Source organism: Hemibagrus wyckioides, linkage group LG18, assembly GCF_019097595.1.
Source record: "Hemibagrus wyckioides isolate EC202008001 linkage group LG18, SWU_Hwy_1.0, whole genome shotgun sequence".
NCBI lineage: Eukaryota > Metazoa > Chordata > Actinopteri > Siluriformes > Bagridae > Hemibagrus > Hemibagrus wyckioides.
The window spans coordinates 21,034,308-21,051,265 of record NC_080727.1 but is presented as its reverse complement, the minus strand read 5'-3'; the positions used below and the strand labels follow the sequence as shown (position 1 = coordinate 21,051,265).

The 16,958-nt window shown below is 39.5% G+C and overlaps 1 protein-coding gene across 1 annotated transcript in view; it reads left to right on the top strand.

Annotated features, from left to right (window-relative positions):
* Positions 1-7,128: 7,128 nt before the first annotated feature.
* slc8a4a (solute carrier family 8 member 4a) overlaps positions 7,129-16,958 on the top strand; it is an 86,147-nt gene continuing 76,317 nt past the window's right edge. Inside the window, exons 1-2 of the mRNA XM_058414766.1 lie at positions 7,129-7,876; positions 8,177-8,252. The gene's annotated coding sequence lies outside the window, so the exon portion shown is untranslated. The remainder of the gene's footprint in view (positions 7,877-8,176; positions 8,253-16,958) is intronic.

Sequence of the window (16,958 nt, the reverse complement as noted above, 5' to 3'; positions counted from 1 at the left end):
AACAGGTGACAAATTTCCACATTGAGTGTGATTGATTACATGCCATGCTGCTTTCTCACACACGCAGGTTATTTGATGAGACTGCAAGAATGCTTCAGCAGAGCGATCGAAACCAACACAACAGTAAATAAGTAAACAAGTGCTAAATTCTTAGCATAATGAGCATATTGAGTAGCTTCCTATCTGTAGATAGGAATTGAAATAAACTAGGATGTCCATGTCCAGACTTATATCATCCATAAAGAGAATTTTAGAAGATGAAGATGGAGGGACAGTATAATAAAGAACATATGAAAATTCTATATTTTGGGGAACATACAGTGCTACAGATCATAACACTACCTGATACTGGGGCAACAATAGACGGCTAATTTTATAAACTACCTGATGAGCAGCATTCAACAAAAGATACATACATTATATTGCCAAAAGTTTTGGGACACCCCTCCAAATCATTGAATTCAGGTATTGTTTTCAAGCTTGGCCCCTTAGTTCCAGTGAAAGGAACTCTTAATGCTTCAGCATTCCAAGATATTTTGGACAATTTCATGCTCCCAATTTCGTGGGAACAGTTTGGGGATGACCCCTTCCTGTTCCAACATGACTGCACACCAGTGCACAAAGCAAGCTCCATAAAGACATGGACAAGCGAGTTTGGTGTGGAGAAACTGGACTGGCCTTATTGGATTTTTTGACCATTCAACTAGAAGCGCATTTGTTAGGTCAGGCACTGATGTTGGACTGGAGGGTCCGGCTAGCAGTCTCCGCTCTAATTCATCATAAACACACTCCTAAACCTTGTGGAAAGCCTTCTTAGAAGAGTTGAATCTGTTATAAAAGAGCGGGTCAACTCCATATTACATTCATGTGCATGTAAAGGCAGACGTCCCAGTTTTGGCCTGGCTCACAGTCTCCTCTCTAATTCATCCCAAAGGTGTTCTATGGGGTTGAGGTCAGTCAAGTTCCTCCACACCAAACTCACTCATCCATATCTTTATGGACCTTGCTTTGTGCACTGGTGTGCAATCATGTTGGAACAGGAAGGGGTCATCCCCAAACTGTTCCCACAAAGTTGGGAGCATAAAATTGTCCAAAATGTCTTGGTATGAAGCTGAAGCATTAAGAGTTCCTTTCACTGGAACTCAGGGTGCCAAGCCCAACCCCTGAAAAACAACACCTGAATTCAATTATTTGGAAGGGTGTCCCAAAACTTTTGGCAATATAGTGTCGGTTGGATATACAGTCCTTTGGATATGAAGACTATTTTGCTACATCCTGAATGAACACAGTACCTTTAACTCTACTGTATTCTGGGGCTCATAAGATCCTAGTTATGTAACTGTCTTGGCTGATTATATTTAGTGTAAGTGACAGATTCTGTATTTTAACTTTTTGCCAGGCTATTCCTTTAACATTGCCACCTGGATTAATGACAGAATACGCACAAATACACACTTCCTCCACAAAACATGTATACAGCTAGTGCATCTTTTCAAGCACCCACTGTGCAGTGTCACAAGACAGCTGAACACGGTTTAATGAAATCTACAAATCTTCTACTTTGGTACTTGTATTCCTCCTTGGTTCATTTCACAGCTTCTTGGTTCACTGAGCAGGTAAAAACTACACTTGGGTCCTTTTCAGGGTGTATAAAACATTTTAAACATTGTCATGATGTAGTTAACTTTTTACTTATCTATTTCAGGCTTCTTTAGTTTTGCACACTCCCGGCTTCACCTCCTTTCTCTGGCTCTGCCTGGTTACCATCTTCTCTTCAGCACCTTTCTGCTCAGGATATATACCAGACTTTAACTAATGATGATGATGATGATGATTGGTTTTGTTATTGTTGTTTATATTGGTAACGTTTAGCCTTTACTTCTTTTCTATTTTGCAGCCTTCAAATGCTGTGGTCTAAGATGCACATGGTCACACTTGCAATAAAATGGATTTGATGTAATTTATATTGGTATCTGGATAGAAAGTGTAATAAAATTAAGGTTGTAAGTGTAACAACTAGTATTCCCTCCCAATAGCCAGCTCTCCCCATCATACAAAAGCTACAAACTAGGGAGCAAGAATGCTAACTCACTTTTCCTTCGAGACACACGAAGCCAGCCAACTGCGTCTTCTCATAGTGCCGCTCATATTACATCACAGATCGGTGTGACCCACTCAGGGGAAAGATCTATCTGCCCTTTCCTGCATACATGTGCTGAGAAACACACACATCTGACTAGTCTTGCGGAAAGAGAGATAGTATGCCATCCCTCCCACAAGAGATCATGGTTAATTTTGCTTTCATGCCTTCCATCCATGCATGACTGTGTCATTGTTGGGCTTTGAACTCACAATTTCCTGATGATATGCTGAGTACTTTGGTTTTGGACCGCTCAGGAACCCTGCAAGGCATTCTTCTTCTTAAAATGGCTCACACTCCATTATCTTTTGTTTGTGTTCTTATTTCACTATAACTAAGGGATAGAGTGAAATTTGAATTGCATCATATTTTATGGACACACATATTTCATTGAACCATATGGAACTGAATAAATAGCTTTTTGTCACTCGAGATGGAAAGCAACATCCCTGGAAATGAGAGCCTACAAAGTTCCAATGGCAATAAAACAACCATCTGAAAAGTCTGAATAAATCAGTGTGAAACAGAGCCAAAATATTGGTTGTGCCAAAATCAATTGCTTGACTGCTTGTTAAGATGAACAAGTGAGCTTAGCAACAGCAAACAACCAGATATACCACAGACTTTCAGACACGAGTTAAATCTTGATTTGTAACATATATAGTACATTACACACAGTGAAAATTCTTTTCTTCACATATCTCAGCTTGTTACAAAGTTGGGGTCAGAGTGCAAGGTCAGCTATGATACAGCAGCCCTGGAGCAGAGACTGTCAAGTGCCTTGCTTAAGGGCCCAACAGCGCCAGCTTAGCAGTGCTGGAGCTTGACCCCCTCCACTGACCCTCTGCTAAACTGTCCATTTAAAACAAGCCTGGATGCTGATACAGATGAAGAGAAAGCAACCACAAAGAGAAGAAAAATTATATTAGCTACTATAGAACTAGAGAGCTTCGTTTGTTTGCCATAAAAATAAATAGCACACATGCTAAGCCTGTCCTTAACCTTAACCTTTACCTTGTTAATTTTTGAATTCATGAATTAAATTGCCCGCATTATAAAGATTATCAAGTGTGAAATGAAGTCTAGCCTAAAGCTATAGCTCATCCTGTGTGGCAAGGGCATGTAAGAGTACCACTGGATCTGTAAACAACGTCAACATTGAGTCCTGAATTCTGAAGGATACAGAATATACTGCTTCAATCAAACTAAATTCTTCACAGTTCAGTTTATTCTTGCAGCAAGAGAACGGACTATGCCAAAGGGACCTAATAAACTGGGTTATTTCAGATATTTAGTTATCAGAGTTCTCTGATTATAAACTTATTCATAATTTCACTTTATTGTTTTCAAAGGTCTAATTATCTCATAGTGTTTATTACTTTGGAGCTGTAAATTGCTGCATGACCAGCTAAGTGTCTGGTGATATTTTTGGATCACATGCATTAGATAGTATCTGCAGTATTACTTGGAATCATTCAAGACTATTTATTAAGTTAGGTTAAGTTGTCTTCATTTGTCACATATACATTACTGCTGAGTGAAATTCTTTCCTTGCATCACATCCTTGGAGGTTGGGGTCATAGCCCAGGGTCAGCCATGATGCAGCGCCTCTGGAGCAGGGTGGGTTGGGGGCCTTGCTCAAGGGCCCAATGGTGGTAGCTCTGCAGTGCTGGGACTTGAACTTGAACCCTGTTCTTCCGGTCAACCACCCAGAGCCTTAACCACTTAAGCTACCACCGCCCCCTTGATCTGTAAGCAACATTTTGCAGACATTGTTTTATTTCAAACCCAGTATACAAGACTAGAAGACCAGTTTATTTCATAAAGGCATAAGAAAATGATAACATATTGAAGCTACAGGCTATATTTGTTGGTAGTACATTAATCTGCAATGTGATGACCTTCTTAGTAACCCCAGGAGGATGTTGTTCATGTGAGCTCTGAGATTAAACATCATTTTTACTTCTCAAACACTTTTATTTTGTCACAATCAAACTATAAGCCTTGTGAGGTCAATTTGTTGAGAATATTTATTTCAGAAAGAAAACAAAATGGGACACAGTGCCAGGCTTGGTATGGCGTCTCTGGAGCATTGAGAATTAAGGGCCTTGCTTAAGGGCCTACTGGTGGCACCTTGGTGTTGCTATTATTTAAACTCCCAGAACCTCATCCACTGATGCGTGACTAACTGGTGTTGAGGATAAAAGATGAGTGTGGAATAAAACAGTAAAAATTATCTGCTAATACTGATCTACTAAACCAAATAACATACATGGCTTTCTATATAACTATATTCATATGGCTTACTATACACTGATCAGGCATAACATTATGACCACCTGCCTAATATCATGTTGGTCCCCCTTTTTGCTGCCAAAACAGCCCTGACCCGTCATACACTGTGTATTCTGACACCTTTCTATCAGAACCAGCATTAACTTCTTCAGCAGTTTGAGTAACAGTAGCCCGTCTGTTGGATCGGATCACACGGACCAGCCTTCACTCCCCACATGCATCAGTGAGCCTTGGCCGCCCATGACCCTGTCGCCGGTTCACCACTGTTCCTTCCTTGGACCACTTTTGATAGATACTGACCACTGCAGACCGGGAACACCCCACAAGAGCTGCAGTTTTGGAGATACTCTGATCCAGTGGTCTAGCCATCAGGAAATTTGGCCCTTCATCAAACTCGCTCAAATCCTTACACTTGTACATTTTCCTGCTTCTAACACATCAACTTTGAAGACAAAATGTTCATTGCTGCCTAATATATCCCACCCACTATTATTAGTCTTATTCACTTCACCTCTCACTGCTCACAATGTTATGGCTGATCGCTGTATACTATACTATAAAGTATTCTTTCATATTTATACTTTATTAAAATTGAGTAGTTCCTAAGAAAGAAAACACCCTCCATACTATATATATATATATATATATATATATATATATATATACAAATCTCAATGCTGAGTAATACATCATGTCAGATTGGCTCAGTGATTTCATTCTAACATCCAATAAAGTTGATCAGTGTAGAAAAAGCTATGTAGAATACTGCCATTTTGTCGTCTCTTGGTTGCACAACATACTTAACACTATAGCTATTGCTGTATATTTGAATATGGTTAAAATAAACCAGACTGTAGTGATGAGCTTGAGGATGATCAACACAACACATAGCTCAGTACAATACTTTAGTATCCCAGAGTAACAGAAATCTCATATCTCTTTTGCCTTCCAGGAAGGAATGAACACAAATCAAATAGGAAAAAGCGTGATGATGCAATTCTCACTAATATGTTAGCATTAACAGGCCATATTTAGCTAAATTAGCCTGTGTTCTTTGCTAATGCCAGTTTAAACAAGCATTGGATCGAGCATCAATATCAATATATCGAGCATAAATTGGCTACATGATCATTTTTTATTTCTGATTAATTCATTGGTAAACTATAAAGCATTAGTCCTGCATGTGACTGCCAGCTTACAGAGACAGTTTTATATAAGCAATAAAAGAATAATAATTTAAATAATAAATAAAATAATTAATTTAATCATTAAATACATTTATTTTTCATGTGTTATTGCTGGAATACATTTAAAAGTAGCAACACTATTTATTTATTTATTTTTTTTACTTTTACTTGAGTACATTTTTTTAGCTTAATACATCCACATTATTTGAGATTGTGACACAGGTATAATTTCTCAATATTTTATCCACCCCTAAATATCTCTGTGGTCTAATGGTTTTGCCACAAACAGGCCCAAGGCCATTCATTTGCTTTGACACAAGGGACAAACAGAGGGCATAGTGGTGCATTTGGAGCATTACAGCTTCATACATCCAGGAGGCTCGGTTTGAGCCTGAGATCTGAAATCATTTAAAATTGCTAAATTGCTCCTGTGTGTGTGTGTGTGTCTGTGTGTGTGTATGGTGTCCTGTAATGGCCTGGCATTTCATCCAGGGTGCATTACTGTCTCATGCTCAGTGTTCCTGTCACAGGCTCGGGATCCACCAGGATAAAGTGGATACTGAAGATGGATGGAAGGATGAACAAGGGACAAGCTGGTTATTTAACCATGCATACATATTACAGAAAAGAATATTAAAAGATTTTTTAAGAGGTCAAGAACCGAGGCTGCGTAGGCACCCTAAATGGGAATGTTTGCTTTCTTCTTCTTCTTGAACTTCCAAAGCGGAGTCAATAGCATCCCACAAACCTCTCTGTATGCTTTTTATAAATTTTGGGAAGGTGATAGATAACAGTCTCAGCTACCTTCATAGCAATTATGGTGTACCCCACTCAACCCTCTAGTGCCATTAGGGGAATTCTTTAACATATGCTTACAAAAATAACCCCAATATGGAATGTCACAGAAATTCCACATTCCACTAATTCCCTGTGTGAAGCCAAGTAAAAAAGACTCCATTATATTAATATCTGTCATATTGTATTTTCTGTTTTCTTCTTCTTCTTCACTTTTCATTCAACAGCTTTTACCCAATCATCACCGAATTTGACATGCAGCATCATGAGACCTGAGAGCATCATTTGACCAAATTTTTTTGGTCACTGAAGGACATCATCCTAATGCTCTCTGAAACGTTTTCTCTAAATTAATTTCTAGTTGCTATATACATACATACATACATATATATATATATATATATATATATATATATATATATATATATATATATATATATATATATATATATATATATATCTTGTATTTGCTACTGAATATTGCCATTGTCTAGAATACCAGCTAATCCAGATATTTCATATATTGCTATTGCGTTTTGGATATTGCTTTTATTATCATGATGGCCACTGCAGAATTTTTGTGGATACCATTATGACTAACTTGCTTCATCAGTGATTGATCCTGATGTGTGCTGTGGTTATTAGTGAGGGTCGCGAGCGCGGTGCAGGAATGTGTCCCCTCCCTTCCCCTGTCTCTGCAGTCTCACTGCTGACTAACGGACGGCGTCCGTGTGCTTCTCCGCTCCTTTCCACAGTAAAACAAGGAGGGAAAACACCAGAGCTGCCATTTTACACCCTTCGCTTTTCCAGTTATCCTTCCAGAGTCCATCATCTTCACGGAAAGCGCGCGTGGCTGATGCTCACAGGAGCGCACCTTTAGCATTCAGCGCGCGTCCTCCGCCTGCCTGGCGCGTCACACCTCTCTCTCTCTCTCTCTCTCTCAATATCTGAGAGAAACTGCGTTTGGCATTCAATTCCATGCTAGATGGAGAGCGCGTTTTTTGTTGCAAAAAGAAGCGATTGCCAAGGACCCATTTTTATATGAAGGTGTTCTGGTGATGGCTAGCTCGCTTGTTGTCTCCAAACTTCAGTGACAACCTCAGTGACCAAAATCTCATTCTCTCTTATAGAATTGACTCAAAAGAGAGTTTTAGCGTGGGCAGGCTCTGTAGTGGTGTTCAAGAATTTTTTTTTTCTTGCTTAGCTCACACACTCCATCTCCGCAGGTGCACTTTGAAACAAAAAAACAAAAACAAAAAAACATCCCTCCAGCTATATTTTTTTTGGAGATGTGCATTACTTTACTGTGCGTTTTCCTTAAGCTCCGTTAACACGGGAAAAGCCACGCTCCTGAGACGTTGCGCAGCCGCGATGCGTTCCTGCGTGCCGAGTGACTGAACACGGAGGATCCTCGCTGTGCACTTCACAAGCGACTGGGCGCGAGCACCATCCCGAAACCGTAAGTAACCTGCCATCAAATGACCACCGAGGTCCTTGTTATTGTCTGGTTACGAGGTCATATCGAACGGAATGCAGTGGTGCAATTCACGTATTCATTCACGTATTCGCGTGTAAAGCCACAAAGCTTTAACTTTAAAAACGAACATGCTTTGTGGGCTTTACATGAAGGTGCGCGCGCGCGAGAGAGTGTTGTGCATTTACATCGACCATCATCAACCCCTCCCTATTTTTGGTCCTTAATTCTGAATGGAATCTATTTATAAAGCTTCTAATTCACGTGCCTTCCTTTTGTTTACAGGAAGACAACGTCCCCCTCCCAATTTAGAGTTCCCGAGATGAATCTCTGATATTAAGGAAAGACACCGTCTCTCCAGGTAACATCGTCATGATCTCTGAGTTTTGAACAGAACTGAACACTGGCGATGATTTGACTTAAACTGGTGGCTTTGTGCAAAAAAAAAAAAATAATAACGAGTGAATGTGTTATAACTAGCTAAAAAAAGGGGGTGTTGTTTCTGAAATGTAGGCTATGTAGTGCATTTGCCACTTATAAAGCCTGTGGCATTTCCAAAGTGTCTACGTGCACTTAGGAGGCACCGTTCTCATGGAAACGCTCCTGTACTCCCACTATAGAAGCAGCCCACCTGTTTCAGATCAACGCATTCAGTTGATAAAGATACACCAGCATTCTGTTACATATCTACCGACGGATCTTCTGCGTATGTTTACTGTTTCATTGAATCTCAGCTGCTCAGGATGAACTTGCGTGAAAAGAACGACATCCGTGAGCGTCCTCAGAACACGCAGTCATGTATTCCAGGAGTTCTAGAAGGTTAGGCTGTGTGGGACAATGCATGTGGTGTGCTGTTATCGGAAAATAATCAGTGATAGGATAGTGATGTGACCCTGCGTGAAGCAGAGCTCATCCTAATTTGGATGATTTCCTGATGACTGTATTTTATTCCTTTTTAGCAATTGGCAATGATGACAAATTTTCCATTTATTAATAAATAAACATAATGTCAAGCTTTTTAACCATTTATGGTTGCATTAATATTATGGAAGCAAGTTAATCCGTCTTATCACTTACCTAATAGCAGCTATATACAGTGACCAGCAATTAATTTTTTTTCCCCTTACTCTTGAAATTAATATGCATCATGTCCTGACACCTAAGACTCCTTCCATGGACGTCAAACATCAATTACAGAAAGCTTCACTGGATCAACGATCATAAATAACATCACATTTAAAAAATATATCTGTTTATTATTAGCCTTAGATTATGTGGAGCATCCTCCGTACAAGCCCATGTGAATTGGCTGTTACTATAGAAACAACATATGACAAGTACTTTAATATAAACCTGTGATCTACAGTAGTCAGAGGAAAAAAATGATAGAAATCAACACCTTCTGACCAATCAGGTTCAGGGAAACAGGTCAAATAGGAAAATAACATTCCTGCAAAATTCATACGCACAATGTTCCTTCCACAACACTTATTTTGGACACGAAACAGACCACAAGGATAGTGTTCCTGTGAGAACAAACAATGGCATTGATGTTGTAGGAATGTTTATAAAGATTCCCAGAGAACTGATTCAATGTTCTTAAAGAGAATGTTTCCTTATTAACACATAAGCCACCTCTGTAGTCGTGCAGTCATGAATATAAAGCTGCGTTATATTAGATAGAGTATTCTGTCGGCTGTTCTCAGCTGTGAAATGACTTGTGATGTTCCTGATAAAAGTAATTGAAAGAAGTAAGTTGTTTGGTCAAACTGTGATCTGTTAATAAGGTGGTTTTCACACTGTGCACGACTGCTGGGCAGAATCCAAGTGTGTGTGTGCCTCTGCAGCATTGGTCTGCATTTCAGACTCACTTGATTCTATCAAACCTTCTTCTTCTATTGAACCCTCGTGCGCTTGCTTCAACTTACATCATCACAAAGGTGCATGGAGAACACACCGCTTCTCACCATATTTTTTTGTTTTTTTATTTTTTCCTAACACCATTATTTTGGTGCTATTATGCGCAGTAAGGCTCCTCACCTCTTCTGTTCCCCTGTCGCTCATGCTACCGAAACTAATGATGTCGTCATCGGCTAAAACACACGTGCAGGTTACTTTACTTCCTGAACGAGTGCAGGCGCAAGTAGAAATTCATTCATATTCACGGGAATCCTGGCACGGTTCCAGTGCAACCGAGCTCACATCACCTCATACAGGTAGTCTCAGGTTCTGGACCGTGGCGTGCTTCCCGGTCCTCATGACAGCTTTCACATTAACAATTTTTTATGCAAACCATGCTCTGGACTAAACTGCTAGTGTGAAAGCCTCCTTAGACTCCTCTCTGTTGATAACATTGCAGTTTAGAAGAATCAGTAAGGAACCAACATTGCTAAAATAAAATAATTCCGACAGATCTTTAAGTAAACATGGGAAACAACACACAGTGCTCCCAGTATTCTCGTTTTATTGTTCGCTTATCCAAGCAAGCTGGTCTATAGCCAGTTCAGCAACAGCCAGCTTTCTTGTAAAGGTGGCCTCCTGATGTTAGAACTCATAGTTGTGCAGGCTTCATGTCCTCCTTAATGCCGAGAAACATTACTCACAGCTTGAGCTAATCTTACTGTTTTTTAGCAGACTGAAAATAATCACAGTCTTGCTGTGGGCAGAATTCAACAAGCGCTTCATTTCCAACACCGCTGTTTCATTGTGTGCCGTCTCGGTCCTCCCAAAACCCCATATAATGTATGGATTACATTTTTTCTGCACAGCGCATGATTTGACAAAGCCTCATATTACTTCTTGTTTGCAAGGACATACATTCATCCAGAATCCAGTGAAGGTAAGGGGGGGAATCTTATATAGTAAGTATCCACAGATTGATCCACAGAAAGATAGGCATGATGTGGCTATGAAATGAAAAGAGGATTTCATGAAATGCAAAGCAGTATTCAGGGTGATTGTTTGAGTCGACTGGATTGGGGAGATTGCCGGAAAGAATGCAGCCAAAATTGTCTTGGCATGATGCATGGACAAATATTTCACTACTAGAACAGGAGATTGAAGGTCAGAGTCTGAATATATTGTGCAGGTGCAAGTAGGAAGCACGGATAATAGAACTTATATGGAGCACAATGGAAAGGACTGGTTCTAGGATGACAACTAGACTTTTAACACTGGAAGGAAAGGGAGTCATTGTGTCAGAGATGTTGGGGCTTGGGGATTTGGTTTGTGTGGATTAGAAGAAATGAAAACGATTTCAAATATTTTTATCATGTGCAGTTTTAGACCATTCAGTCTCAGCCGTTCAGTCTGAGATCTAGAGATTTTAGGGGAAGAGCCAATGATGGAGAGGGTGAGCTGGATATTGCTGATATTGTGGTGTTTCATGATACATCCAAGGGGAGCACTTCCATGGACACTTCCAGGACACTGGTCCTTTCATCAGAAGATCATGAGTATAAATCCATGGTGATTTACAGCCTTTAGGGGTCAAGATTGCAATATTGGCCATGATTTCTGGCTGGGACAGATGGCATGCACACTATACCAGCCAATCAATGGCATTTGTAAATTCATGAATGCAAAAGAAGGCAGTTGTGTGTTATATTGCACTGTGATGCTCCATGATTAGCAGTTCAAAAAAGCTGATTAAGTTCATATGCGTTGCAGAAAGCTCATGTTTGCTCCACAATGTTCAGCTGGTAGCTGTCATGTGATAGGAAGTTAGCTATAGTGGGTGAGTAATAGCAAGAAATTATCTTTAAGAATTCATCTGAGATCATTTGCTTAATTTTGGGAATTGTCTGTTATATAAAATAAAAACATATCCATATTCACATATTCCAGTTGAGGATGTTGGGGTCAGAGCACAAGGGACACTATAATGCAGCACCCCTGGAGCAGAGAGGGTTAAGGGCCTTGCTCAATTGCCCAACAGTGGAGCTTGGCAGTGCTGGGGCTTAGCCTTCTGATCAACAAACCGGAGCCACTTGAGCTACTAACACTTAACTAACCAAGCCTATGGTTTTAAGTTGATGTCAGAAGCCCAGGTCATTGTTTCTTTGGTCTAATAGAGTGTGGTCATCTAAGGACACACAGCTTACTGCTTCTACATAAGCTCTGTCAGCATTCTTAGTCTATAGTTTGACACCCAAACCAACATATTTCACTTCTGAGCTTTGTCTAAAGACGTATCTGCCCATTTGATGTTCCAAGCCCATAAAGTTCAGTCAAGTGAGCCGCTGACTCCAATTAAAATGTCCTTTACTTTACTGTCCTTTACAGTCTGGGCCAAAATGTTGCTATCATTCAAGTGGCACTCCCAGATAATTGCCTTTTAAAAAAAAAAAAAAAAAAAAGAAAGAAAAGATTTTAATCTTTAAAACATGTTACTTTAATAACAAAAGGCTTCACAATCCTATGATTTATCCCTACATTGTTGAACATTTTTCAGTTTTTATATTGTAATAGAAATCCCAGACAAAAATGAACAAATACCAGAAAGATCCATTGTGTGAGGAGCTCTGTCATTTTCACCTAGTCCATTTGTGTGCACTTCTCAAACTGTTGCAGCGTAGCCTAGCTCGATATTACAATACAGTCCATCAACACTGAATTGGATTAGTTCTCTTTTTTTCACGGTTTAATATCTGCGTGCTGGTAGCGTTTGTTTGTGAAGTTGCTGGAGCGTTGGTCAGCAGACCAGGTGAACATTTCTCTGCTTTCATTTAATTATTTCCACTTGATGGGTGCTTGAATCTCTCCTGCATTCTCTCTCCTTTCTCACCCCTCTTCTTGACCCACATTTCTGTCTATTGTGTACAAGTTTTTGAACACAAATCATATTTCTTTGTACCTTTGCCTAATCTCTTTTTAGTTCTGATTGTAAATTCACTCATGCGTGCAACATTTGGCCACTTAGAAAGATGAATTAGTAATATATTTATTGCATCTTGTTTTGGGAGCCTTCAGGATCAAAGGATCGTTCGGCTTTCTTCTCACCACAGCATAGTTATTGCATACTATGCGTCAAAGCTGTTGCAGTGAGTGGCAGAAAACAGCTTGACCCTTTTATCCTTTACAAGTGACTCACTTTGTTCTTTGGTTTTAACCATCATAAACACAGCCTGCTTATGCCTAGGAGCATTCCTCCGGGCTAGATGGACAGTGGCATAAACAATATTTGCAGTGCCCGTGGAACAGCTTGGCATCTGGTAATAATAAGAGCAAATCTGCTCCTCGCATAAGGTGCTACATTGAAAATTCTGAATGTGTAAAAGGAAGCAATATTTGCTGGGCCGGAATTTGTTTATCCGAAAGATAAGCTGGATCTCAGCAAAAAAGCAGAGGGTGGTCATGGGTTTTTACACGGTTGTATAAAAGCATAAATAGGTTCCTAGGTTGCTATCCATGGTGCTGAATTTACATGAGCTGGGTTCATGTTCCATGGAAAATATAGTAGAATATTAAAAATGCTTACATCAATCTGTAGTGAGAAATAAAGAAATTCTGAATGAAAACAACACCTCTTGATGAGTCCTACCTGAGAACTGTACAGATACATCCTAATATTCTAATGAACTTGTTTAATTGGCGTCACAATTTTACAACACTCAGACATATCTAAGAGCTTTGGTGCAAGCAGGGAGGATTAAAACGATTCAGAGATACATGTGTGAACCTACCTAAGTGTGGAATAGTCACAGTGATATATAGTATGTGCTAGTTTTTCTTTGTCCTTGCTATATTTCTTTCTCTTGCTAGGTTGCTGACAATCAAAGTAACTGTTTATGGGGTGACAGTCTGGATACATGCAAAAAGCCAAAAAAACTCATACTCTTCATAAACATGCTGTTTGATGCTTTCACTATTCTAAATTGCCCATCGGTGTGAGCAAGTGAGTGGATGTGTGTGTGTGTTCATGGTGAATATTACAGACTCACAAGACCAACCTAATCACAGAGCAATCAAGAATTTATGCTTCCTGAGGCTTTAACAATGCAGTATAAGTGTAAGGACCCAATCTACCAATTACTAAGTAAAGCTGGAATGAAATGTTCCTGTTCTGCGCTCTGTTGAGGTGAAGCGATGTGTATGTCATAAGCACTGTTTCACATTTGCAAATTAGCACAGTCCAGGTATTACTTTATTCATCCTCATATATGATTTTATCCTAGACAGGCTTGTGATGAATATAGAGGTGAGCACTGGGCAGTTGTACTTTTTTACACCTAATTATTCATACACTGTAAAACCGGAAAGTTCCAGTAAGTAAGTAATCCAAGTTTATACATGTTTTCAAAAAATGTAACTTCAAGTTATCCATTTTTTACTGACTACTTCTGAGTTGAATGAAAGATTATCTTCAAGTTAAGTGCAATTACGTTTTTAAGGAAGCAGGAATATTCCTTTCTATGTTTAAACATCTAACATGTCTTACAGTGTACAATATTCCAATCAGCCAATCGAATGGCAGCAGCACGAGTCATAACATTCTACAAAATCAGTTCAAGAGCTTGGGAAAATGTGATCATAGTGACTCTGGCGTGGTTGTTGGTGTTAGACAGGTTGGTTTGAGCATTTCTCAGTATTTCAGAAACTGCTGATCTCCTGGGATTTTTCAAGCAGTCTCTAGAGTTTACACACAATGGTAGAGAAAAAAATCATCTACTAAGCGGTGGTTCTGTGGGCATCAACACCTTATTGGTGAGAGGTCAGAGCAGAATGATGACACTGGTTCGATCTGACAGGAAGTCTATAGTAACTCAAGTAACCACTCATGACACCTGTGTTCAGACCAGGATGCTGAACAGGGAGAAACAGGAATCTGAGGCTTCAGTGTGTGCATGGACACTGAAACTGGGCAGTTCAGGATGGGCAAAAAGACAAGATGTTTTTCTTCACACATGCTCTTCACTGTAAAACATGATAGCCTAATTAAATTATTTGTTCCCTTTAACTAATTGTCATGACAAGTTTTGGAAACTGAACTCAAGTTCAAAAATGAATCTTAATTAATTAATCCATTGTCTTGACTATGTGTGTGTTGAAACAAAGTTGGGTTTACTCACCTATTTTAAGCAAGAGGTAAACATTTCTTTCTAAGTTTAATCATCTTGAAATATTTTACAGTGTTAATGAGATTGATAACGGTTGTTAATGAGATTTGTGGTATTCGACGTAAACATAATAATGATAACAGTAATGGTTCTGGTCCTATTATAGACTGTGGCATTTGGTGGAACATAGTTGTATCTTTAAATATTATCATCTGTATCTTTAAATATTAATCTGGCCACTCTTATGATCAGTCAACACATTCACTGTGGATCAGTGTTTGTTGTGCTCTGAGATAACTGGGGAGTGGGAATGTGGAGGTGTCAGGACATTGATTTTAATTGCCTCACCTTGAGTGCAAGATGAAGTAAGAAGTTATAGTGTTCCATCACTATGCAGAGCATACTTAAAGAAGAGGCAGTGGCTTTCACTACTGACTTCTTATCTCTATATATCATTCACTCATTCCTCCTCCTCCTCTCTCTCTCTCTCTCTCTCTCTTCCTTGAGGTTAACAGATGCAATATGTGCAGCATTTGTCCGGCTTTGCTCTTCGCTCTTACTCTCCCTGAATATAAATTAGGAAGTGCTATGTGTACGTTGTGTTGTCCCTCTCTCCCTCAATAGCACATTGATGTGGGATACAGCACTGCCACTCAGCTGTGTGAGTGTTTTCACACATGGCTAAGCAATCTCAGTGGGTCTGTTCAGCATAATGTTACAGCCCCAAAAGCACTGCTGCCTAACTCTGCAATCTTCCAACCAAACAAAGTTTGCACCTCATTTATCAGAGGCAAACTATCATTGAGGATTGAGAGAGGTTTCAGTACCGTTTGGCTTGGTTTAATTTTCAGTTTAAGGCATATTACTCTTCACACCCATCCACCAAAGTGTATTGCTGGGATAGACTTAGGATTTCCCATGACCCTGACCAGAATAGAGCATGAGAGAATGAACAAATATTCACAACAGACAAGTGCTGTGTTTTTATGCTTCCTTAATCACCTTAATAAAGATTCAGTAGATCTGAATGCAGGATAGCTGTGGGGGACTGACAAGCTCCACCACCATATCACATCTTGCTTAGCTAAGCTCGGCTGTGCACCTGTAATTGCACAATTAAAAAAATGCAGATTCAAGAGATGTCACTGATGCAGATAGCGCTTCCAATAGCATGGACTAGCGCTAACACAATTTATCATATTTTATTAGGCTTCAACAGAAAACTAACAGCTTTGCTACTGGGAGATCAGGAATTCAAATTCTGACCAGGACACGGATATCCATGGGCAGGAGACCAAGAGAGCAAAATTGCTGTGCATTCTGGATGGGAGGGATGCCATTTTTTTTTTTTTTTTTTTTTATGGTAGCTGTTGTATGATGGGTGGGAATTGGTTAATGAGGAATTTGGGAGCTAATGGGGTTTTAAAAAACATAATCAGTTTGTTTATTTTCTGATTTTTTATGCCATCTTTCCCCCTAATTGTTCAATCCTATTCCCACTCACTAGCTAGTTGATGAATGACATCTACCAGTGAGGTAGAGCAAGGGCTAACACACTACTTCTTTATGATGCTACGTCACAGTGCTGAAAGCTCTGACCTCTTCTGTATGAGCTTGTATGATTGGATGCTGCTCTGATTGGCAAGATTGGATCTCAGTTCTAATGCAATCCTTTACACCAGGGCCAATTAATCTCGCTTGGACTCCCAGCCACACACATGACTCCAGCACTGGTGAGATATATTATTTACTTGTTGCTTTTTATTTTGGTATTTATATTAATCATCTATACATATGAAGGAAGATCGGGTTCAGATGTTGAGTATATAATAAAAAGCTCGTTTGTGTTCATTTAAAATGACTAATGTGGTAATGTGCAATAAAGCCAGTCTGCAAATTAGCTGAATAATTTTGATAACCGTGAATTGTGATAAAATAAGATAATTGGGCATAATTGAGAGTTTAGCCTGGAAACAGTGCTCTATCTCTCTCTCTCTCTCTCTCTCTCT